Raw genomic sequence first — 25,923 nt, 5'->3', positions numbered from 1 at the left:
CAGCTGAATTGTGAGCTGGCTGAAATATATAAACGCTTACCAATGAAGTGTAAATATGGCAATATCCAGTTACCGGTACTATTATTTTCAAGCCTCCACTAGAGAAACTTTACGATCAGTTTAAATCACCTATGACATTTCTCTAGAAACACATGAATGATGACAAAAGGAAATAATTGAAATACAATGAATATAAATATCAGTCCTCTTAAAGGTAGGCCTACTTCACTACCAAATTTGTAAATGCACCTTTCACTCAAAAATCACTTATGGTACTACCAATCACATCACATTAATATCAGAATATTAAACGTTCTTGTTTTGTTCAAACCATGCACAGAAGAGAACATTACACTATCCTTTGAGTCCTTGCAGAGTGCTCACAGTTCAGTCCCACACGTGTTACCCAAATGAAAATACCAGAGCACAGGCTTATGTTGGAGCTCGTTCCGTAGGTGCACTTGAAACATGCCATAAATCATAGTAACAAAAATACAATATAAATGTTTACAAAATATTTTTTCCATGCTTCACTAACTGTTTCACTCACAGTGTGACAAGATACATTCAAATTAAAATACTTAAAATTAAAAAATGTTATACATATTTTATGAATGCTCCATAGCCAGGTCAGCTTCACTGAAATATTACTGTCAGCCTGAGGGTGGCACTGTTGTTTGGTGGAAACGCTAAAACAGCCAATACCTAAAGCATCACATCAGTGTCGTGCAGTCTGGGTAGGCAAGGTAGGCACTGCCAAACGTAAAAATGTTTATTAAATCATTTTATTTAATAAACTTGTATTTATATTTTTACTGTTTAGTCTTGTGATTTATATATGCAATATGTGTGCTATTCCAATTGTTTAGATGTTACGATGACAAATGTAGCAGTTGCATAATCTTTATACAACAAAAATTGTAGAATAAACAGCCATTCACTGCGGACGACAAGCGAAAAACTGATACTGTATTCTTCAAAATGTATGTAGAAAAGCACAACTCTGCTGTGCCTTTGCACGTAAATATGTTATGCCAGTAATCACCTACGTTACGTATCAAACATGGACCAATTAAAATCGAGATATTACTGGACATTTGCGCAGCTGACGTCATTACACCAGCTACATTGTAAACGTAATCCCCGCGAAATTCAACTCAAAATGACAGCAGCGGTGTGTGCCGATATCACAGAGTTGAGGAATTACTCCAAGATCGATTTTATTCAAAAAAAGAGTTAACAGCAAGAGGGAGGTCTACGCCAGACTTAAATGGACTACTGCAGCAAAAGGGACACATTTTTTTCGATCGTTTCAAACTGACTGGTATGGAATAAAAGATTGGCTATGTGGCTGTGCTAATAGTCAGCGGCTGTAGGCTACTGCTTGTACCGTTTACTGCGTTTACTGTTTTTTACATATTAGCCTAACAGTAGTGTGACCAGACGTCCTCTTTTACCCGGACATGTCCTCTTTTTGAGACCTAAAAAATGCGTCCGGCAGGGATTCCAAAATTGTCCGGGATTTTGCCTCGTCGGATATGTGTTTCTCTGGGTCTTTCACAAACTACAAGTTTTGGATTTGAGATTCGAGTTTTTCACAAACTCAAATCTGGTCACCCTACCTAACAGTAAATTAGGTAATCTGGCTTTCATAACTCAGTGCCTAGCCTCTTACTGACATCACCGCAAGTCAGTGGATCACATGAGGACGCTATCATCTTACATTTACATTTATTCATTTAGCAGACGCTTAAGCGACTTCCAAGAGAGAGCTTTACAAAGTGCATAGGTCACTGATAATAACAACAAGATAGCCCCAAAAACATTGCGGGTAGCCAACACATGAAGCACATATTGTGAACAACCAAAATAAGTGCCAAAGGGAAGAACCATAAGAGCATGGACTGTGGATGTGAGCCTGTCGAGGCAACGCCTCATGGTATGTCGAGGCAAACGCCTCAGTTGGTACGTCGAGCAAAGCCTCAGTTGGTATGTCGATACAGTGCCTCAGTTGGTATGTCGAGGCAACGCCTCCGTTTATGTTTATGTTTATTAAGGATCCCCATAAGTCTACACCGTAGTGGAGACTATTATTCCTGGGATTCAGGCAGAAAACATTACAATATAAATCATAACATGCAGTACAACATGATCAATGTTGGTGAACAAAAACACAAACTTAGAAAACAACATTTACAGTAAAAATAAAATAACAAACAAAAACAGACTTAAAACATCATTGTTGTCTGTCCTAAAATAATAACCTAATCTACTCTAATTTCATTTCTGATTATTGCTGCCTTAAGTTTCCTTTTGAAATCACATGTATTTCTTGTTAGAGTCAAATATGAGGGGAGCACATTCCAGTATGCAATAGCTCTGTACATTACCGTTTTCTTAAGTGCATTGGTTCTGGGTAGAGGAAGAGTAAAGTGACCACTTAGTGCCTGTCTAGTATTAAAACTGTGTCTCATTTACATGTGATAGCTGTAGAGACAAACTGACGGGTTTCTGTGAGAAATAGACATTATTTAAGAACAGAATAAGGCTGCATGCCAGTCTTTCATCCACCCTCACCCATGACAGCCTGGCATGCATATCCTCCACACTACTCCTGACAGAGCAGTCAAGTGTTAGTCTTGCCGCTCTGTTCGGAGCAAGCTGAAGTTTATTAAGTTCCTGCTTTGATGCACTAGACCAGATAACAGGACAGTAGTCCAGATTTGACAGAACTAGAGATTGTATGAGTAGTCTAATTGTTGTGTTGGTTAGCAGATGAGCACTCCTTCTAATTTTTAATCTGAGTGGACCATGACAGTGTTTCGTCAATAATGACACCCAACAGTTTGACTTCTTTGACCTGCTCCATAGTAGCACCCTTTAAAGAGAGGCTTAATTTCTGATCTGTCCGGAGAGAATATTTAGAACCTATAACCATGCATTTAGTTTTTAAAACATTCAACTTCATCTTATTTTCCAAGATCCATTCATTAACCAGCTTTAACTCTAGTTGAAGCACCTCATTACAGTTTTTCACAATTGTTAACACACAAAAAGCAACACTTTGGCACAATTTTCACTTCATGTACCAATTGCTCGACCCAATTTGGCACTACTTCACACTCCCTTATCTGCATTAGACTCTGACTTTCCTTGTTTACACACTGATGTCAATTACACATCACCTTGTTGTCAAAACACTACACACAATGTTCAGTTGTTAAACACACTTCTCAAGTAAAGCTCTCAAAGCATCAACCTACAACACACAAATATTCAAATCTTAGGTCTGGTGAGCAATTTGCGATCAGGACTGCAGAATTAAAAGGAAGAGGACAAGGAAGAGGACAAGGAAGAGGACAAGGAAGAGGAGGGAGAGGATGACAAGGAGGAGGATAAGGAGGAGGATAAGGAGGAGGAAGAGGAGGATGACAAGAAGGAGGAGGAGGAAGAGGAGAAGAAGAAGGAGGAGGAGGAGAAAGAAGAAAGAGAACGGTGATCTCCAATGAGATTCGGGCCACCATGGTTGACCATGTGCTCAACCATGGTTTGAGCATGAGGGAGGCTGGCCATCATTAGAACCTTTAGAATAGAGAACAGGTATGAATTATATTTGCCTTGTGTACTGAAATACTGCATATCAATAGAATACAGTGTGCTCACTGTATTTGTATTTTGCAGGACTGAAAGAGAACCACACCGTGGAGGAAGAACATGCACTTTCACAGCCGAACAGGAGACTGACATTGTGAAAATGGTTCGTGGATCCTGGCTGACCATGTCACATTCAGAAACATGGGGGAAAGGAATGCCCCAGGAATGCCATGCGGATGAAACAAGTGTACAGGGTCCTATTCGACTGAAACACAGACCACATCAAGGAGTTACGGCAAGAGTTTGTGCTCGTAAGTCCCATACATTCAGCACTGACACGCATGTATTGTACCAGTAATCCAATATTGTTCCTTTTCTACAGTGTCTCACTGTAGTCCACTGCGTTGACCCATCTGTGTCCATACTATAACTTGCATTATTATCATGCTGTCTGTTCCAGCGGATCCAGGAGCATGACACAGCTAATGAGCTATATGAATACATATTCATTGATGAGGTTGGATTCAACCTGGTGAAGAGGAGGCACCGGGGCAGAAATGTCATTGGCCAGCGCGCCATTGTTGAGGTCCCCGGCCAGCGTGATGGGAACATCACTTTGTGTGCTGCAATGGGTTGAGCAGGCCCGTTGACAGTACTGTACTGTTCAGAAATAAAACTTTTTTTGCCGCATATGTGTGCTGTTTTATGTTTGAAAAAATTAGGCCTACACTGAGACATTTTACAAAAGTTGAAATGGCTGATTCCCCAGAGTCATTCGTATGGTGTGTTCCATTTCTAGAATTGTGTTTTCAATTTTGCACTACTGTGTGCTGTGAATGCTTGGTAGTGCATTTTGTGAACAGGTAAGAGATTTGATGGCAAAGAGTCATCTTGCAAAGGAGTGTCAGGTTTAGCATTTTGTGTGTGAGCTTTTCAGTTTTGTGTGTGCAGTTTTGAGAAAGCCGTTATTGTTTTGAGAAACGTGTGTTAACAATTGTGAAAAACTGTAATGTGTTACTGTAATTTATTATGTTCCTTTGATATCACGTTGGAATACTTGAAAGCGGACTAGTTTAATTTGTAAACAACTTGATTTTTTTTTCACACATGATGGACATTATGTCACAATGAGCCTTGCAATTATGATGTCATCTACAACTTGAGCTTTAATTCGAAGTTTCAGAGTTTTCAGTTAGATCATGAAATAGCAGAGTTAGTTTCTCATTACAGATAGCAATAGTTATTTGATTATTTACATTTGAGATCAAAACAATTTATTGGCTTAATGGGTCAGGCCCAAAGTGACCCAGGGGTCTCTAGTGGAGAGTCACTTACAAGATTTCTTCACCTATTCTCCCTTCTGACTTGTTGTGTGTCTATGAAAAGAAAGTCTGCCTCCTCAGCGAAGACAAACGATGATACAGATTATGGTAAGTGTTTAAGGAGCCCTTGGACAACTAGTTGCCGGATAACAAACACAATTCACGATACATCGCTAATTCCATTCTTTTTTGTGTTTAAACTATCAGAAAGTTCCCTCTCAGCTGATGGCGGTAGACACCGTCTGATGAAGGTAGAGAAAGTCACGAAGAAGAAGTCAAACAAACGTAAACTAAAGCCTCTGAAACAGATCTTTGGGCAGTGGAGAAAGAGCCCTCAGTCCCCCACAGGAAAGGACAAAGACTGTACAGTTGAGCAACAAAACCTACTACATCACATCCTATCTCTGGTTACAATTTATACCTGTTTGATTTAAATAATGCTCCTAAAGGCCTAAACATTTTGACCTTTTCAGTCGAGGCAAAGATCTTCAGACCAGGGCCAAACTCCAGACCACTCACCAAGATCAAGGTTTAATTCTTCAGAGAATGGCCAATGCAGAAGAACCAGCACTGTAAGACAACACAACCTACTAGATTGTATCTCACCATTAATGGATGCTTGTTCATACCAATTCCTTTATCCCCCATCACAATGGAATCGGGAGGACAGTATGGATCGGTCTCCATGTGTGCATCAGGTTGTCACACAGTAATGTGGACTTTAATCCACTAGGGGGCGGTCTGGTCACTGACTGACCCAAGGGTGGAACTACAGTACATCACTGGCGGGGGGACAACATGATTACTGTTTGCTTGTTTCATGCTGGACTGTCATTAAAAACCTCCTCCACCTACTGTCCTCTTCCTCCTCAGGTCATTGAGGAGGAGCTGCTGCTCCCTCTGTTCAGCCCTCTGTCTGGACCACTGGTCCTTTACAGGCCAGTGTGGCTTCCTGTAAGTCTCCTCTGTTTGGGGTTAGCGGTTTGAGAGGGTGCATAGACGTATCACTAAGAACATGGGCAAATAGCAATAGCTAGTTATGTCATCGTAACACACTGATAATATACTCGACACAAATAACGATTTTCCATACAAGTCCTAAGATTCTCTAACTTTTCTCTCTGCCATGAAGGCTCCTTCACCCATGCCGGTTCTCAAACTGACTCATGCTGGGAAGCTGGTACTGAGCATCTTAATATCTCTGGACAATCTGGTAACTATTTCACTCCACATTCCATATTCTTAGTCCATTATTTACTGTCTGGAGATTAAAAATAAATAATAAACTGGCTTAAATCATGAAGTCACCCTCAACCAAGAGGATGTACTTGATTGTCTTAATATCTTCCCTGCCACAGACTTTCTTCATGGCCCCTGTTTGGCCCAAACAGTTTCCCAAAGTGTACCTCACCGTAGCTGGGAAAATGACTTTGGAGGCTTTGACCCTTTCCAGAGGACAGGTAATCTTAGTAACATCGAAATAAACTGAATGAGAAGCCCAAACTATTAGCATCTACACTTATTTGTATGCCACGGCAGTACAATGAAAACCAAAACAGACAGGATTGAAAGGATTGTTTCAAAGGACAGTGTGTTAAATTGCAAGTTAGGGTGACTGTTTGGCTCTTGTTGTGCAGCCTGTCTTGCCTGAGCCGGAGAAGGACGCCTCTTCCCTGAGTGAGGAGAAATCTAAGAGGTTCCACAAGGAGGAACTCTTTGAGGAGGACCTACCCCTCATGGATACTTGGAACGGCTCAGTTTTCACAAACACCAGGCGCAATACCGGACGACTGCAGGTAATTCAGACAACTCTGTCATGTGGACTTCTCTGATTCTGTATTGACCACTACACACACACACACACACACACACAACGGTAACGTGGTAGTGTGGAAACGCACTTAATGAGTCAGCCCTGTCTGCGAGTTACAAGCTCTAATCTCAACCTTGGAACAAAGGATGTCTTTTCGGTCTGTTGGTATGTTTGGCTTAGCAATTAGGAGACTGAAGTTCAATCCCCAACATGTTGCATTTATATTAAGGGAACCCTCTCTTTACAGACCCTGGAGGAGGTTGAGCAGAAGATCAGTGTAGTCATGGACCAACGGACCCAGCTGTGGTGGAAGAGACAGCTCCACATTGACTTTCTGACCCCTGAGGTGAGAGAATACTGAGGACTGAACAGGCCACCAACCAGAGCATCTGGCTGATCCTACGGTTCCTGGAGGAAACTGAATGTATTCCTGTGTGTCTTTTTCAGGGATTGGTGGCTGTGTCTACCATCAAACAGGAGGTCACAGGGGTGCAGGTCAGTCGAACACCTAATGTTCACAAGCGGACATCAACGCTGCTTCAGTGTTGACAGCTTGACACAGATTTGATATCAGTTAGTAATAAACTGATGAGTTCTGCTTTGTCCTCCCTAGTTACTCGATAGAGAGATGAGTCACGTGACGTCCTACTGCATCAACATAAGAAAGGAGTTCTTGTACTTTGAGGATGGCCAGGTGCACGACACTATCCTTGTCGAAACGTCTTGTTCGGTTGAGAGTCGTCACTGTTTAACGGTGTACTAAACGTCTAAAGATGTTCTGTGTTTCCTAACCACAGGAGGTGGACGTGAAGACCACTTTCGAGGGCTTCGCCGAGGCAGCAGGTGAGACACGGACGGCGAGCTGGTCTCGCTCCAACACAGAGTCCACCTTCAGTGACCCTCCTCCACCTCGCTCTCCTCACGGCTCTCCTCCTCCCCCGGCTCCTTCTCCCCACTTTGACGACACTCCTCAGGTAAAATGTCTTTCCATTTACATGGGCTTGTACCTCTGCCAGTGACTCCACTGGCCACTGAGTGAAAGGTGCCTTGAGATTGAGACAAATGTTGCTTTTGTGTTGCAGGATATTGAGGAGGACATTGTGGAGGAACCAATTGTGGAGGTGCCCCTGATGCAGTAAGTTCTATAGGAATACTGGATGAAAATAGTCCTGCTACTCTCCTGTGTACAGAATGAAACCTAAAGTGCTTCTTCAGTACATCTCACGATATCAATGAGTATTTCATTTTCTTGATACAGAAGCTATTTTGCCTACAAAGGGACCACAGATTTTGAGGGTAAACTGGCTGCCCTCCGCAATACCTTTAAGGTAACGAGAAACAGTATTTGTCATGAGTCTCTACATTTTACTTCATGTAGATACAGTGTCCCGATGGTTCTCCAATATTTTCCAGGATCTGACCAACACCAACAAGTCCCTTAACTACATCAGCCATGCTGGGCGGATGGTTCTTGGTCTACTGGTTCAGCTCAATAACCAGGTAACTACAGAATTCACAATACCGCGAGAGAAAGAGAGAGGGCAATGAGTCTTAGTGTTTTGTACTCAATAAGAAGTTTGAGGTGTGAGTTTTATTACGTTTCTGTTTTGAGGATGTGAGGGACTTTCAGCAAGCCTATGACCGCCTGGTCTCCTTCATCAATGAGCCAGGAAACAGACAGGCTATGATGGAGGAAATTAGCCAATCAGGAGTAGGTGTAGCCAGACAGCAGATCAGATTCCAGTCATTCCATAGCAATGAATGAGGTTATGATGTAGGTTTTTGATCTTTTTGTCATTTTGTGTCATACTGTTCTTTAAAATATGCACTTGTTTGATTTCAGATCACCCAAATCAATTTCCTTGATTTGTTCTTTGAAATGATCCTGCTCGGCCTTTTGGAGGGCAAGACAGTCCATGCTGCCCCAGTAAGAGACACAAACATAATAGTGTAATCTTATTGGCTGGTCCAACCCACCATTCTGTAGTCCTATTGTTATGTTGACTGTGTCTCATCTCTCATGTCTCTCTACTGCTACTCCAGAGGCCCAATGGATTCCTCCATCTGCTCTTTGGGGTCATTCTGTCCATCAGACCACCAGGACAGAGCTGGAGCCAGAGATCTGAGAACTTTTTATTAAGAATCAAGGTGCAGTCTCTTTCTCTCTGTCTCACACTCTTTCTTTCTCTCCCCTTCACACACTCTACCTGGACAGTGTTCACTGTGTCTTTGTAGATTTACAGTACTAAATGTTTTGGATGTCTCAATGTGTTCTCAGAGCCAGATGCAGTCATGGATGGACGCCATCTTTGATTTTGAGCACCATCTATATGGCTGTCCTGAGATTATGTCTGGAGAAGTCCTTGGGAACCTAGAAATGCAGGTGGAGTTCCTTTTGTCCTCCTTGGACTAGCAAGGTCTCACATTCTACAGCTCCAGAGCAGAACAGACGAGTCTACAGCCAATACCATCGTGGTCTGCATGAAGAAAACATACGCAGAACACTTGATCTGTGCCTTTTTGTGGATGGTATCTATCAAAGTAAAGAACTCAGATCAGACCGATAGAATCTTTCCAAATAGATGGTGTCTTTTAGGTACCTCAGCGATGTCTATGATTGTTTAATACCTGCAACAACAGTGTGTATGGAGGACTCAATTGTTCAATGAAAGATGGCAGATTAAACTATATGTGCAAAAGTGTGGACACCAAAACATTGAGTGCTTTGCTTCATTCTTGGAAAGAGGAAAATGGCCAGATAAGAAAAAAATCAGTTCCCATTCTCATTGTTTTTCATATCACATTGACAGAGAGTATGTTCTGGAAATCCTCAGTCAAAGTGTCCCCTGAACTTTAAAAAAACAAGGATATAGAAACTTGTTGAATACAGTCTTTGATGAAACCCCCAGAACTGTGCAGGTATCATCATCAGATTATTCAGAGATGACAAGCCGTCCTTTTTCAAGGGTTGATGTACATTTTCCAGAAGGGTACAAATATTTTCGGTTTATTATGAAACTATTGCGTGACAAATTACACTATGGTGGGATGCCCCAGTCTGGGTAATTAATGAGTGAAAAACTCACTGCCCCCAACATCCAACATCCCTCTTGTGTTTACTCACTTCTCCATCTTTAGTGGAAGTCACTAAATAAACAGCTTCTAAATGTATATTACACATCTTCCCAGAGCCTGCTGGGATATTATTGCAGAGGCAAATAAAACATGAACTAAACACAGACAAGTCAGCTGTTCTTAAAAAAAGGACAATTTATTTATCTTCCAAAAGATTGAGGCAAACATTCCTATTATGTTGCACGTACAAAATCATCTCGCCTGTGCATAGTATCTTTGATGAATATTGGTCTTCAATACAAAAGCAATCGATTTCGCCCCAAGAATGTAGTTCTGTAGATACCACTCGGCAAGTAATTGCAACGCTGAAACTGCAAATAAATAAAGCGCTCTGGTTCCCCTTAAATAAAAAGAAGCATCAATGCAGTTAATAACATCTTGTTAATCCGTGTAGTGTTTCGCTGACATCGCTTTCACATTTTAGCACATGGAGCACAGTGACCTAGTCTACATACCGTCGCGTAACCTCGATGACGCCTAAAAGGTCACACATGGTCACGCCATAACCGTGACGTTTTGCTTTCACTACCGGTAATATGCCACTGCAGACTTCCACCACCACCGCCTATTTCGGATCTAGAACACATTCATTTGTCTTAACCAAACAATCACACAACCCATTTTTTGGGGGAAAGGCACCCATTGGCAACTAGTTTGACAGACGAGAAGCCAGAGAAGGAAGACTGGTAAGAGTGATGTTCAGGCGTCTTGGCGCTGGTCTGGCCAGCCAGCGGCTGCTGTGACATGCTAGGGACGAAGGGGACACCGAGGTACGGTAGTCATGGCAACCCGAGTAGCATCCATCCCAACAAGAGATAACAGGGACAGCCAGCGTTGTCCAGGACATCCATCAGGGACAGCTAACAGAGTGTCCAGGGAGAGCTAGCAGCATCCAGGGACAGGGAGAAGGGATTTGTCACAGAGGGGCCGAAGCGAGCGGTGGTCCATGGAGATCTGGTGCTCCGAGGGGCCAGGGAAGCTACGGAGAAGCAGGGGTGGAGGGTCAGTAGGTACGCACACTCTCAGAACAGACAGGCCAAAAGGTCAAAGGTCGGCTGGCCCCGTCTGGACAGGCATCAGGGGCTGGTCCAGTTTTCCAGTGTCCAACACTCAGTGGTTTGGTTTGGCACGTTCCCATCAAGGCTTGATCTTCCACAGCTGGGGGAACGGACGAGAAAGAGAGGAAGCAACATCAGCTCAAAGATTCCCTCTCGAAGAACGCTGTATGGTGAATGTTGACGCGCTCTACAGGGAGGTGCTAGGGCCTGTTTCCTGGGGAGCATCGCAACCTAGTTCTAGACTAACTCCTGCATTGGAGGTTGTACATTCGACATGCTCACTAATTGTAGACCAGTGGGGGGGAGGGAAGGGGGAGGAGCTCACCCTGATATTGAAGCCCAGCAGGTCGCTGACCACGGCGGACAGGGCTGACAGGATGACCACCCGGGTGATGTTGTACACCAGGGGGTTCACCGTCAGACCCAGCAGCCGGAAGGGGATGTCCAACTCCTGGGGGGAGGAGGGGAGTAAGGGGAGCGGGGATTGGGGTAGGGGAGGGGTTAGGAGGGTGGGTTGAGGGAGATGGGAATGGAGGGGGAGAGGGCAGACATGATAAAGCACGGAACGTATTGGAATCACAGACATAAAATACATTTAAGAAAATACAAGCTCTTTGGATCTTAAGTTGAATTCTGACTTGTTTTTGACAAAGTGAAAAATGTATGTTAAAGAATTTTTTATAGATTTGCAAACATTTAAAAAAAGCTTGTTTCACGTTATTATTATGGGTATTGTGTGTAGAATTTTGAGGAAAAAAATACATGTAATCCATTTTGGAATACACCTGTAACGTGGAAAAAGTGAAGCGCCTTGAAAACTTTCCGGATGCACTTTAACTATTACACCTACCATGCATCAGTTAATTGAAAATGACACAGTTACAGTAGTTACAGTACTAACTTTGTAACAAATGAGTCAGTCCCTGGTGAAAGATGAAGACCAGTGATACAGGGGATGGGGATACAGTAGCTCAGTGGTAGTGACTGCTACTAAACCATAGGTTGCAGGTTCAAATCCCCCTCTGTACATTGCATGGATAAACCCGTCTGCAAACGGAATACATCTTAATTTTTTAACAAGACGATTGCTGAGGGTTACTTACTTTCATGAGTTTAGTTGCGAGCTTCAGAACATTGTTCACTATGTTCAGTTCTTCTTTCTTGTTGGGTTTCTTTTCCATCTTGAGTTACAGGTTTATCTGGGGGAAGGAGCAGGAAACTAGCTGTGAGTAAGGGAGCGTGTGTGACAGAGTACATGTGTTTACATTTACATTTAGTCATTTAGCAGACGCTCTTATCCAGAGCAACTTACAGTAAGTACAGGGACATTCCCCCGAGGCAAGTAAGGTGAAGTGCCTTGCAACATCATTTTGCACGACAACAACATCATTTTGCACGGCCGGGGAATCGAACCAACAACCTTCTGATTACTAGCCCGATTCCCTAACCGCTCAGCCACCTGACTCCCAGTTTTTGTTTACTGAGTGTGCATGTGTGAGTGTGTGTGTCTGCATACAGAAGAATGCATCTGTGTGTGTGCGTGAGTGACTCAGCGAACGAGTGTTGTGTAGTCACTGTGTGTGTGCACGCGAGTTTGTAAATATGACTGTATGTGTGTGTATGTGTGTGTGTGAGAGAGAGTATGTTTGTAAATATGTGATTGTACATACTTTACGTCGCTGTAGGTGTGTGTAACACTTTTCTTAGCCATATGGGACATTTAATCAATATAAAGATAAACTAGAACCTGGGTTCCCAGCAGCTGAATTGTGAGCTGGCTGAAATATATAAACGCTTACCAATGAAGTGTAAATATGGCAATATCCAGTTACCGGTACTATTATTTTCAAGCCTCCACTAGAGAAACTTTACGATCAGTTTAAATCACCTATGACATTTCTCTAGAAACACATGAATGATGACAAAAGGAAATAATTGAAATACAATGAATATAAATATCAGTCCTCTTAAAGGTAGGCCTACTTCACTACCAAATTTGTAAATGCACCTTTCACTCAAAAATCACTTATGGTACTACCAATCACATCACATTAATATCAGAATATTAAACATTCTTGTTTTGTTCAAACCATGCACAGAAGAGAACATTACACTATCCTTTGAGTCCTTGCAGAGTGCTCACAGTTCAGTCCCACACGTGTTACCCAAATGAAAATACCAGAGCACAGGCTTATGTTGGAGCTCGTTCCGTAGGTGCACTTGAAACATGCCATAAATCATAGTAACAAAAATACAATATAAATGTTTACAAAATATTTTTTACATGCTTCACTAACTGTTTCACTCACAGTGTGACAAGATACATTCAAATTAAAATACTTAAAATTAAAAAATGTTATACATATTTTATGAATGCTCCATAGCCAGGTCAGCTTCACTGAAATATTACTGTCAGCCTGAGGGTGGCACTGTTGTTTGGTGGAAACGCTAAAACAGCCAATACCTAAAGCATCACATCAGTGTCGTGCAGTCTGGGTAGGCAAGGTAGGCACTGCCAAACGTAAAAATGTTTATTAAATCATTTTATTTAATAAACTTGTATTTATATTTTTACTGTTTAGTCTTGTGATTTATATATGCAATATGTGTGTTATTCCAATTGTTTAGATGTTACGATGACAAATGTAGCAGTTGCATAATCTTTATACAACAAAAATTGTAGAATAAACAGCCATTCACTGCGGACGACAAGCGAAAAACTGATACTGTATTCTTCAAAATGTACGTAGAAAAGCACAACTCTGCTGTGCCTTTGCACGTAAATATGTTATGCCAGTAATCACCTACGTTACGTATCAAACATGGACCAATTAAAATCGAGATATTACTGGACATTTGCGCAGCAGACGTCATTACACCAGCTACATTGTAAACGTAATCCCCGCGAAATTCAAGTCAAAATGACAGCAGCGGTGTGTGCCGATATCACAGAGTTGAGGAATTACTCCAAGATCGATTTTATTCAAAAAAAAGAGTTAACAGCAAGAGGGAGGTCTACGCCAGACTTAAATGGACTACTGCAGCAAAAGGGACACATTTTTTTCGATCGTTTCAAACTGACTGGTATGGAATAAAAGATTGGCTATGTGGCTGTGCTAATAGTCAGCGGCTGTAGGCTACTGCTTGTACCGTTTACTGCGTTTACTGTTTTTTACATATTAGCCTAACAGTAGTGTGACCAGACGTCCTCTTTTACCCGGACATGTCCTCTTTTTGAGACCTAAAAAATGCGTCCGGCAGGGATTCCAAAATTGTCCGGGATTTTGCCTCGTCGGATATGTGTTTCTCTGGGTCTTTCACAAACTACAAGTTTTGTATTTGAGATTCGAGTTTTTCACAAACTCAAATCTGGTCACCCTACCTAACAGTAAATTAGGTAATCTGGCTTTCATAACTCAGTGCCTAGCCTCTTACTGACATCACCGCAAGTCAGTGGATCACATGAGGACGCTATCATCTTACATTTACATTTATTCATTTAGCAGACGCTTAAGCGACTTCCAAGAGAGAGCTTTACAAAGTGCATAGGTCACTGATAATAACAACAAGATAGCCCCAAAAACATTGCGGGTAGCCAACACATGAAGCACATATTGTGAACAACCAAAATAAGTGCCAAAGGGAAGAACCATAAGAGCATGGACTGTGGATGTGAGCCTGTCGAGGCAACGCCTCATGGTATGTCGAGGCAAACGCCTCAGTTGGTACGTCGAGCAAAGCCTCAGTTGGTATGTCGATACAGTGCCTCAGTTGGTATGTCGAGGCAACGCCTCCGTTTATGTTTATGTTTATTAAGGATCCCCATAAGTCTACACCGTAGTGGAGACTATTATTCCTGGGATTCAGGCAGAAAACATTACAATATAAATCATAACATGCAGTACAACATGATCAATGTTGGTGAACAAAAACACAAACTTAGAAAACAACATTTACAGTAAAAATAAAATAACAAACAAAAACAGACTTAAAACATCATTGTTGTCTGTCCTAAAATAATAACCTAATCTACTCTAATTTCATTTCTGATTATTGCTGCCTTAAGTTTCCTTTTGAAATCACATGTATTTCTTGTTAGAGTCAAATATGAGGGGAGCACATTCCAGTATGCAATAGCTCTGTACATTACCGTTTTCTTAAGTGCATTGGTTCTGGGTAGAGGAAGAGTAAAGTGACCACTTAGTGCCTGTCTAGTATTAAAACTGTGTCTCATTTACATGTGATAGCTGTAGAGACAAACTGACGGGTTTCTGTGAGAAATAGACATTATTTAAGAACAGAATAAGGCTGCATGCCAGTCTTTCATCCACCCTCACCCATGACAGCCTGGCATGCATATCCTCCACACTACTCCTGACTGAGCAGTCAAGTGTTAGTCTTGCCGCTCTGTTCGGAGCAAGCTGAAGTTTATTAAGTTCCTGCTTTGATGCACTAGACCAGATAACAGGACAGTAGTCCAGATTTGACAGAACTAGAGATTGTATGAGTAGTCTAATTGTTGTGTTGGTTAGCAGATGAGCACTCCTTCTAATTTTTAATCTGAGTGGACCATGACAGTGTTTCGTCAATAATGACACCCAACAGTTTGACTTCTTTGACCTGCTCCATAGTAGCACCCTTTAAAGAGAGGCTTAATTTCTGATCTGTCCGGAGAGAATATTTAGAACCTATAACCATGCATTTAGTTTTTAAAACATTCAACTTCATCTTATTTTCCAAGATCCATTCATTAACCAGCTTTAACTCTAGTTGAAGCACCTCATTACAGTTTTTCACAATTGTTAACACACAAAAAGCAACACTTTGGCACAATTTTCACAACCTTCACTTCATGTACCAATTGCTCGACCCAATTTGGCACTACTTCACACTCCCTTATCTGCATTAGACTCTGACTTTCCTTGTTTACACACTGATGTCAATTACACATCACCTTGTTGTCAAAACACTACACACAATGTTCAGTTGTTAAACACACTTCTCAAGTAAAGCTCTCAAAGCATCAACCTACAACACACAAATATTCAAATCTTAGGTCTGGTGAGCAATTTGCGATCAGGACTGCAGAATTAAAAGGAAGAGGACAAGGAAGAGGACAAGGAAGAGGACAAGGAAGAGGAGGGAGAGGATGACAAGGAGGAGGATAAGGAGGAGGAAGAGGAGGATGACAAGAAGGAGGAGGAGGAAGAGGAGAAGAAGAAGGAGGAGGAGGAGAAAGAAGAAAGAGAACGGTGATCTCCAATGAGATTCGGGCCACCATGGTTGACCATGTGCTCAACCATGGTTTGAGCATGAGGGAGGCTGGCCATCATTAGAACCTTTAGAATAGAGAACAGGTATGAATTATATTTGCCTTGTGTACTGAAATACTGCATATCAATAGAATACAGTGTGCTCACTGTATTTGTATTTTGCAGAACTGAAAGAGAACCACACCGTGGAGGAAGAACATGCACTTTCACAGCCGAACAGGAGACTGACATTGTGAAAATGGTTCGTGGATCCTGGCTGACCATGTCACATTCAGAAACATGGGGGAAAGGAATGCCCCAGGAATGCCATGCGGATGAAACAAGTGTACAGGGTCCTATTCGACTGAAACACAGACCACATCAAGGAGTTACGGCAAGAGTTTGTGCTTGTAAGTCCCATACATTCAGCACTGACACGCATGTATTGTACCAGTAATCCAATATTGTTCCTTTTCTACAGTGTCTCACTGTAGTCCACTGCATTGACCCATCTGTGTCCATACTATAACTTGCATTATTATCATGCTGTCTGTTCCAGCGGATCCAGGAGCATGACACAGCTAATGAGCTATATGAATACATATTCATTGATGAGGTTGGATTCAACCTGGTGAAGAGGAGGCACCGGGGCAGAAATGTCATTGGCCAGCGCGCCATTGTTGAGGTCCCCGGCCAGCGTGATGGGAACATCACTTTGTGTGCTGCAATGGGTTGAGCAGGCCCGTTGACAGTACTGTACTGTTCAGAAATAAAACTTTTTTTGCCGCATATGTGTGCTGTTTTATGTTTGAAAAAATTAGGCCTACACTGAGACATTTTACAAAAGTTGAAATGGCTGATTCCCCAGAGTCATTCGTATGGTGTGTTCCATTTCTAGAATTGTGTTTTCAATTTTGCACTACTGTGTGCTGTGAATGCTTGGTAGTGCATTTTGTGAACAGGTAAGAGATTTGATGGCAAAGAGTCATCTTGCAAAGGAGTGTCAGGTTTAGCATTTTGTGTGTGAGCTTTTCAGTTTTGTGTGTGCAGTTTTGAGAAAGCCGTTATTGTTTTGAGAAACGTGTGTTAACAATTGTGAAAAACTGTAATGTGTTACTGTAATTTATTATGTTCCTTTGATATCACGTTGGAATACTTGAAAGCGGACTAGTTTAATTTGTAAACAACTTGATTTTTTTTTCACACATGATGGACATTATGTCACAATGAGCCTTGCAATTATGATGTCATCTACAACTTGAGCTTTAATTCGAAGTTTCAGAGTTTTCAGTTAGATCATGAAATAGCAGAGTTAGTTTCTCATTACAGATAGCAATAGTTATTTGATTATTTACATTTGAGATCAAAACAATTTATTGGCTTAATGGGTCAGGCCCAAAGTGACCCAGGGGTCTCTAGTGGAGAGTCACTTACAAGATTTCTTCACCTATTCTCCCTTCTGACTTGTTGTGTGTCTATGAAAAGAAAGTCTGCCTCCTCAGCGAAGACAAACGATGATACAGATTATGGTAAGTGTTTAAGGAGCCCTTGGACAACTAGTTGCCGGATAACAAACACAATTCACGATACATCGCTAATTCCATTCTTTTTTGTGTTTAAACTATCAGAAAGTTCCCTCTCAGCTGATGGCGGTAGACACCGTCTGATGAAGGTAGAGAAAGTCACGAAGAAGAAGTCAAACAAACGTAAACTAAAGCCTCTGAAACAGATCTTTGGGCAGTGGAGAAAGAGCCCTCAGTCCCCCACAGGAAAGGACAAAGACTGTACAGTTGAGCAACAAAACCTACTACATCACATCCTATCTCTGGTTACAGTTTATACCTGTGTGATTTAAATAATGCTCCTAAAGGCCTAAACATTTTGACCTTTTCAGTCGAGGCAAAGATCTTCAGACCAGGGCCAAACTCCAGACCACTCACCAAGATCAAGGTTTAATTCTTCAGAGAATGGCCAATGCAGAAGAACCAGCACTGTAAGACAACACAACCTACTAGATTGTATCTCACCATTAATGGATGCTTGTTCATACCAATTCCTTTATCCCCCATCACAATGGAATCGGGAGGACAGTATGGATCGGTCTCCATGTGTGCATCAGGTTGTCACACAGTAATGTGGACTTTAATCCACTAGGGGGCGGTCTGGTCACTGACTGACCCAAGGGTGGAACTACAGTACATCACTGGCGGGGGGACAACATGATTACTGTTTGCTTGTTTCATGCTGGACTGTCATTAAAAACCTCCTCCACCTACTGTCCTCTTCCTCCTCAGGTCATTGAGGAGGAGCTGCTGCTCCCTCTGTTCAGCCCTCTGTCTGGACCACTGGTCCTTTACAGGCCAGTGTGGCTTCCTGTAAGTCTCCTCTGTTTGGGGTTAGCGGTTTGAGAGGGTGCATAGACGTATCACTAAGAACATGGGCAAATAGCAATAGCTAGTTATGTCATCGTAACACACTGATAATATACTCGACACAAATAACGATTTTCCATACAAGTCCTAAGATTCTCTAACTTTTCTCTCTGCCATGAAGGCTCCTTCACCCATGCCGGTTCTCAAACTGACTCATGCTGGGAAGCTGGTACTGAGCATCTTAATATCTCTGGACAATCTGGTAACTATTTCACTCCACATTCCATATTCTTAGTCCATTATTTACTGTCTGGAGATTAAAAATAAATAATAAACTGGTTTAAATCATGAAGTCACCCTCAACCAAGAGGATGTACTTGATTGTCTTAATATCTTCCCTGCCACAGACTTTCTTCATGGCCCCTGTTTGGCCCAAACAGTTTCCCAAAGTGTACCTCACCGTAGCTGGGAAAATGACTTTGGAGGCTTTGACCCTTTCCAGAGGACAGGTAATCTTAGTAACATCGAAATAAACGGAATGAGAAGCCCAAACTATTAGCATCTACACTTATTTGTATGCCACGGCAGTACAATGAAAACCAAAACAGACAGGATTGAAAGGATTGTTTCAAAGGACAGTGTGTTAAATTGCAAGTTAGGGTGACTGTTTGGCTCTTGTTGTGCAGCCTGTCTTGCCTGAGCCGGAGAAGGACGCCTCTTCCCTGAGTGAGGAGAAATCTAAGAGGTTCCACAAGGAGGAACTCTTTGAGGAGGACCTACCCCTCATGGATACTTGGAACGGCTCAGTTTTCACAAACACCAGGCGCAATACCGGACGACTGCAGGTAATTCAGACAACTCTGTCATGTGGACTTCTCTGATTCTGTATTGACCACTACACACACACACACACACACACACAACGGTAACGTGGTAGTGTGGAAACGCACTTAATGAGTCAGCCCTGTCTGCGAGTTACAAGCTCTAATCTCAACCTTGGAACAAAGGATGTCTTTTCGGTCTGTTGGTATGTTTGGCTTAGCAATTAGGAGACTGAAGTTCAATCCCCAACATGTTGCATTTATATTAAGGGAACCCTCTCTTTACAGACCCTGGAGGAGGTTGAGCAGAAGATCAGTGTAGTCATGGACCAACGGACCCAGCTGTGGTGGAAGAGACAGCTCCACATTGACTTTCTGACCCCTGAGGTGAGAGAATACTGAGGACTGAACAGGCCACCAACCAGAGCATCTGGCTGATCCTACGGTTCCTGGAGGAAACTGAATGTATTCCTGTGTGTCTTTTTCAGGGATTGGTGGCTGTGTCTACCATCAAACAGGAGGTCACAGGGGTGCAGGTCAGTCGAACACCTAATGTTCACAAGCGGACATCAACGCTGCTTCAGTGTTGACAGCTTGACACAGATTTGATATCAGTTAGTAATAAACTGATGAGTTCTGCTTTGTCCTCCCTAGTTACTCGATAGAGAGATGAGTCACGTGACGTCCTACTGCATCAACATAAGAAAGGAGTTCTTGTACTTTGAGGATGGCCAGGTGCACGACACTATCCTTGTCGAAACGTCTTGTTCGGTTGAGAGTCGTCACTGTTTAACGGTGTACTAAACGTCTAAAGATGTTCTGTGTTTCCTAACCACAGGAGGTGGACGTGAAGACCACTTTCGAGGGCTTCGCCGAGGCAGCAGGTGAGACACGGACGGCGAGCTGGTCTCGCTCCAACACAGAGTCCACCTTCAGTGACCCTCCTCCACCTCGCTCTCCTCACGGCTCTCCTCCTCCCCCGGCTCCTTCTCCCCACTTTGACGACACTCCTCAGGTAAAATGTCTTTCCATTTACATGGGCTTGTACCTCTGCCAGTGACTCCACTGGCCACTGAGTGAAAGGTGCCTTGAGATTGAGACAAATGTTGCTTTTGTGTTGCAGGATATTGAGGAGGACATTGTGGAGGAACCAATTGTGGAGGTGCCCCTGATGCAGTAAGTTCTATAGGAATACTGGATGAAAATAGTCCTGCTACTCTCCTGTGTACAGAATGAAACCTAAAGTGCTTCTTCAGTACATCTCACGATATCAATGAGTATTTCATTTTCTTGATACAGAAGCTATTTTGCCTACAAAGGGACCACAGATTTTGAGGGTAAACTGGCTGCCCTCCGCAATACCTTTAAGGTAACGAGAAACAGTATTTGTCATGAGTCTCTACATTTTACTTCATGTAGATACAGTGTCCCGATGGTTCTCCAATATTTTCCAGGATCTGACCAACACCAACAAGTCCCTTAACTACATCAGCCATGCTGGGCGGATGGTTCTTGGTCTACTGGTTCAGCTCAATAACCAGGTAACTACAGAATTCACAATACCGCGAGAGAAAGAGAGAGGGCAATGAGTCTTAGTGTTTTGTACTCAATAAGAAGTTTGAGGTGTGAGTTTTATTACGTTTCTGTTTTGAGGATGTGAGGGACTTTCAGCAAGCCTATGACCGCCTGGTCTCCTTCATCAATGAGCCAGGAAACAGACAGGCTATGATGGAGGAAATTAGCCAATCAGGAGTAGGTGTAGCCAGACAGCAGATCAGATTCCAGTCATTCCATAGCAATGAATGAGGTTATGATGTAGGTTTTTGATCTTTTTGTCATTTTGTGTCATACTGTTCTTTAAAATATGCACTTGTTTGATTTCAGATCACCCAAATCAATTTCCTTGATTTGTTCTTTGAAATGATCCTGCTCGGCCTTTTGGAGGGCAAGACAGTCCATGCTGCCCCAGTAAGAGACACAAACATAATAGTGTAATCTTATTGGCTGGTCCAACCCACCATTCTGTAGTCCTATTGTTATGTTGACTGTGTCTCATCTCTCATGTCTCTCTACTGCTACTCCAGAGGCCCAATGGATTCCTCCATCTGCTCTTTGGGGTCATTCTGTCCATCAGACCACCAGGACAGAGCTGGAGCCAGAGATCTGAGAACTTTTTATTAAGAATCAAGGTGCAGTCTCTTTCTCTCTGTCTCACACTCTTTCTTTCTCTCCCCTTCACACACTCTACCTGGACAGTGTTCACTGTGTCTTTGTAGATTTACAGTACTAAATGTTTTGGATGTCTCAATGTGTTCTCAGAGCCAGATGCAGTCATGGATGGACGCCATCTTTGATTTTGAGCACCATCTATATGGCTGTCCTGAGATTATGTCTGGAGAAGTCCTTGGGAACCTAGAAATGCAGGTGGAGTTCCTTTTGTCCTCCTTGGACTAGCAAGGTCTCACATTCTACAGCTCCAGAGCAGAACAGACGAGTCTACAGCCAATACCATCGTGGTCTGCATGAAGAAAACATACGCAGAACACTTGATCTGTGCCTTTTTGTGGATGGTATCTATCAAAGTAAAGAACTCAGATCAGACCGATAGAATCTTTCCAAATAGATGGTGTCTTTTAGGTACCTCAGCGATGTCTATGATTGTTTAATACCTGCAACAACAGTGTGTATGGAGGACTCAATTGTTCAATGAAAGATGGCAGATTAAACTATATGTGCAAAAGTGTGGACACCAAAACATTGAGTGCTTTGCTTCATTCTTGGAAAGAGGAAAATGGCCAGATAAGAAAAAAATCAGTTCCCATTCTCATTGTTTTTCATATCACATTGACAGAGAGTATGTTCTGGAAATCCTCAGTCAAAGTGTCCCCTGAACTTTAAAAAAACAAGGATATAGAAACTTGTTGAATACAGTCTTTGATGAAACCCCCAGAACTGTGCAGGTATCATCATCAGATTATTCAGAGATGACAAGCCGTCCTTTTTCAAGGGTTGATGTACATTTTCCAGAAGGGTACAAATATTTTCGGTTTATTATGAAACTATTGCGTGACAAATTACACTATGGTGGGATGCCCCAGTCTGGGTAATTAATGAGTGAAAAACTCACTGCCCCCAACATCCAACATCCCTCTTGTGTTTACTCACTTCTCCATCTTTAGTGGAAGTCACTAAATAAACAGCTTCTAAATGTATATTACACATCTTCCCAGAGCCTGCTGGGATATTATTGCAGAGGCAAATAAAACATGAACTAAACACAGACAAGTCAGCTGTTCTTAAAAAAAGGACAATTTATTTATCTTCCAAAAGATTGAGGCAAACATTCCTATTATGTTGCACGTACAAAATCATCTCGCCTGTGCATAGTATCTTTGATGAATATTGGTCTTCAATACAAAAGCAATCGATTTCGCCCCAAGAATGTAGTTCTGTAGATACCACTCGGCAAGTAATTGCAACGCTGAAACTGCAAATAAATAAAGCGCTCTGGTTCCCCTTAAATAAAAAGAAGCATCAATGCAGTTAATAACATCTTGTTAATCCGTGTAGTGTTTCGCTGACATCGCTTTCACATTTTAGCACATGGAGCACAGTGACCTAGTCTACATACCGTCGCGTAACCTCGATGACGCCTAAAAGGTCACACATGGTCACGCCATAACCGTGACGTTTTGCTTTCACTACCGGTAATATGCCACTGCAGACTTCCACCACCACCGCCTATTTCGGATCTAGAACACATTCATTTGTCTTAACCAAACAATCACACAACCCATTTTTTGGGGGAAAGGCACCCATTGGCAACTAGTTTGACAGACGAGAAGCCAGAGAAGGAAGACTGGTAAGAGTGATGTTCAGGCGTCTTGGCGCTGGTCTGGCCAGCCAGCGGCTGCTGTGACATGCTAGGGACGAAGGGGACACCGAGGTACGGTAGTCATGGCAACCCGAGTAGCATCCATCCCAACAAGAGATAACAGGGACAGCCAGCGTTGTCCAGGACATCCATCAGGGACAGCTAACAGAGTGTCCAGGGAGAGCTAGCAGCATCCAGGGACAGGGAGAAGGGATTTGTCACAGAGGGGCCGAAGCGAGCGGTGGTCCATGGAGATCTGGTGCTCCGAGGGGCCAGGGAAGCTACGGAGAAGCAGGGGTGGAGGGTCAGTAGGTACGCACACTCTCAGAACAGACAGGCCAAAAGGTCAAAGGTCGGCTGGCCCCGTCTGGACAGGCATCAGGGGCTGGTCCAGTTTTCCAGTGTCCAACACTCAGTGGTTTGGTTTGGCACGTTCCCATCAAGGCTTGATCTTCCACAGCTGGGGGAACGGACGAGAAAGAGAGGAAGCAACATCAGCTCAAAGATTCCCTCTCGAAGAACGCTGTATGGTGAATGTTGACGCGCTCTACAGGGAGGTGCTAGGGCCTGTTTCCTGGGGAGCATCGCAACCTAGTTCTAGACTAACTCCTGCATTGGAGGTTGTACATTCGACATGCTCACTAATTGTAGACCAGTGGGGGGGAGGGAAGGGGGAGGAGCTCACCCTGATATTGAAGCCCAGCAGGTCGCTGACCACGGCGGACAGGGCTGACAGGATGACCACCCGGGTGATGTTGTACACCAGGGGGTTCACCGTCAGACCCAGCAGCCGGAAGGGGATGTCCAACTCCTGGGGGGAGGAGGGGAGTAAGGGGAGCGGGGATTGGGGTAGGGGAGGGGTTAGGAGGGTGGGTTGAGGGAGATGGGAATGGAGGGGGAGAGGGCAGACATGATAAAGCACGGAACGTATTGGAATCACAGACATAAAATACATTTAAGAAAATACAAGCTCTTTGGATCTTAAGTTGAATTCTGACTTGTTTTTGACAAAGTGAAAAATGTATGTTAAAGAATTTTTTATAGATTTGCAAACATTTAAAAAAAGCTTGTTTCACGTTATTATTATGGGTATTGTGTGTAGAATTTTGAGGAAAAAAATACATGTAATCCATTTTGGAATACACCTGTAACGTGGAAAAAGTGAAGCGCCTTGAAAACTTTCCGGATGCACTTTAACTATTACACCTACCATGCATCAGTTAATTGAAAATGACACAGTTACAGTAGTTACAGTACTAACTTTGTAACAAATGAGTCAGTCCCTGGTGAAAGATGAAGACCAGTGATACAGGGGATGGGGATACAGTAGCTCAGTGGTAGTGACTGCTACTAAACCATAGGTTGCAGGTTCAAATCCCCCTCTGTACATTGCATGGATAAACCCGTCTGCAAACGGAATACATCTTAATTTTTTAACAAGACGATTGCTGAGGGTTACTTACTTTCATGAGTTTAGTTGCGAGCTTCAGAACATTGTTCACTATGTTCAGTTCTTCTTTCTTGTTGGGTTTCTTTTCCATCTTGAGTTACAGGTTTATCTGGGGGAAGGAGCAGGAAACTAGCTGTGAGTAAGGGAGCGTGTGTGACAGAGTACATGTGTTTACATTTACATTTAGTCATTTAGCAGACGCTCTTATCCAGAGCAACTTACAGTAAGTACAGGGACATTCCCCCGAGGCAAGTAAGGTGAAGTGCCTTGCAACATCATTTTGCACGACAACAACATCATTTTGCACGGCCGGGGAATCGAACCAACAACCTTCTGATTACTAGCCCGATTCCCTAACCGCTCAGCCACCTGACTCCCAGTTTTTGTTTACTGAGTGTGCATGTGTGAGTGTGTGTGTCTGCATACAGAAGAATGCATCTGTGTGTGTGCGTGAGTGACTCAGCGAACGAGTGTTGTGTGGTCACTGTGTGTGTGCACGCGAGTTTGTAAATATGACTGTATGTGTGTGTATGTGTGTGTGTGAGAGAGAGTATGTTTGTAAATATGTGATTGTACATACTTTACGTCGCTGTAGGTGTGTGTAACACTTTTCTTAGCCATATGGGACATTTAATCAATATAAAGATAAACTAGAACCTGGGTTCCCAGCAGCTGAATTGTGAGCTGGCTGAAATATATAAACGCTTACCAATGAAGTGTAAATATGGCAATATCCAGTTACCGGTACTATTATTTTCAAGCCTCCACTAGAGAAACTTTACGATCAGTTTAAATCACCTATGACATTTCTCTAGAAACACATGAATGATGACAAAAGGAAATAATTGAAATACAATGAATATAAATATCAGTCCTCTTAAAGGTAGGCCTACTTCACTACCAAATTTGTAAATGCACCTTTCACTCAAAAATCACTTATGGTACTACCAATCACATCACATTAATATCAGAATATTAAACGTTCTTGTTTTGTTCAAACCATGCACAGAAGAGAACATTACACTATCCTTTGAGTCCTTGCAGAGTGCTCACAGTTCAGTCCCACACGTGTTACCCAAAAGAAAATACCAGAGCACAGGCTTATGTTGGAGCTCGTTCCGTAGGTGCACTTGAAACATGCCATAAATCATAGTAACAAAAATACAATATAAATGTTTACAAAATATTTTTTCCATGCTTCACTAACTGTTTCACTCACAGTGTGACAAGAT

General features: G+C 42.6%; 2 long non-coding RNA genes across 2 annotated transcripts; both read right to left on the bottom strand.

Annotated features, from left to right (window-relative positions):
• Positions 1 to 10,441: 10,441 nt before the first annotated feature.
• LOC136951299 (uncharacterized) lies at positions 10,442 to 12,087 on the bottom strand. The gene is made up of 3 exons (XR_010877753.1): positions 12,026 to 12,087; positions 11,248 to 11,373; positions 10,442 to 11,022 (listed from the first exon to the last, which is right to left on the bottom strand). It is a non-coding gene; the product is annotated as an uncharacterized lncRNA (long non-coding RNA).
• Positions 12,088 to 23,120: 11,033 nt separating this feature from the next.
• LOC136951305 (uncharacterized) lies at positions 23,121 to 24,766 on the bottom strand. The gene is made up of 3 exons (XR_010877754.1): positions 24,705 to 24,766; positions 23,927 to 24,052; positions 23,121 to 23,701 (listed from the first exon to the last, which is right to left on the bottom strand). It is a non-coding gene; the product is annotated as an uncharacterized lncRNA (long non-coding RNA).
• Between the last annotated feature and the right edge of the window lie 1,157 nt (positions 24,767 to 25,923).

Source organism: Osmerus mordax, chromosome 1, assembly GCF_038355195.1.
Source record: "Osmerus mordax isolate fOsmMor3 chromosome 1, fOsmMor3.pri, whole genome shotgun sequence".
Classification (NCBI taxonomy): domain Eukaryota; kingdom Metazoa; phylum Chordata; class Actinopteri; order Osmeriformes; family Osmeridae; genus Osmerus; species Osmerus mordax.
This window is presented reverse-complemented; position numbering and strand designations above follow the sequence as displayed.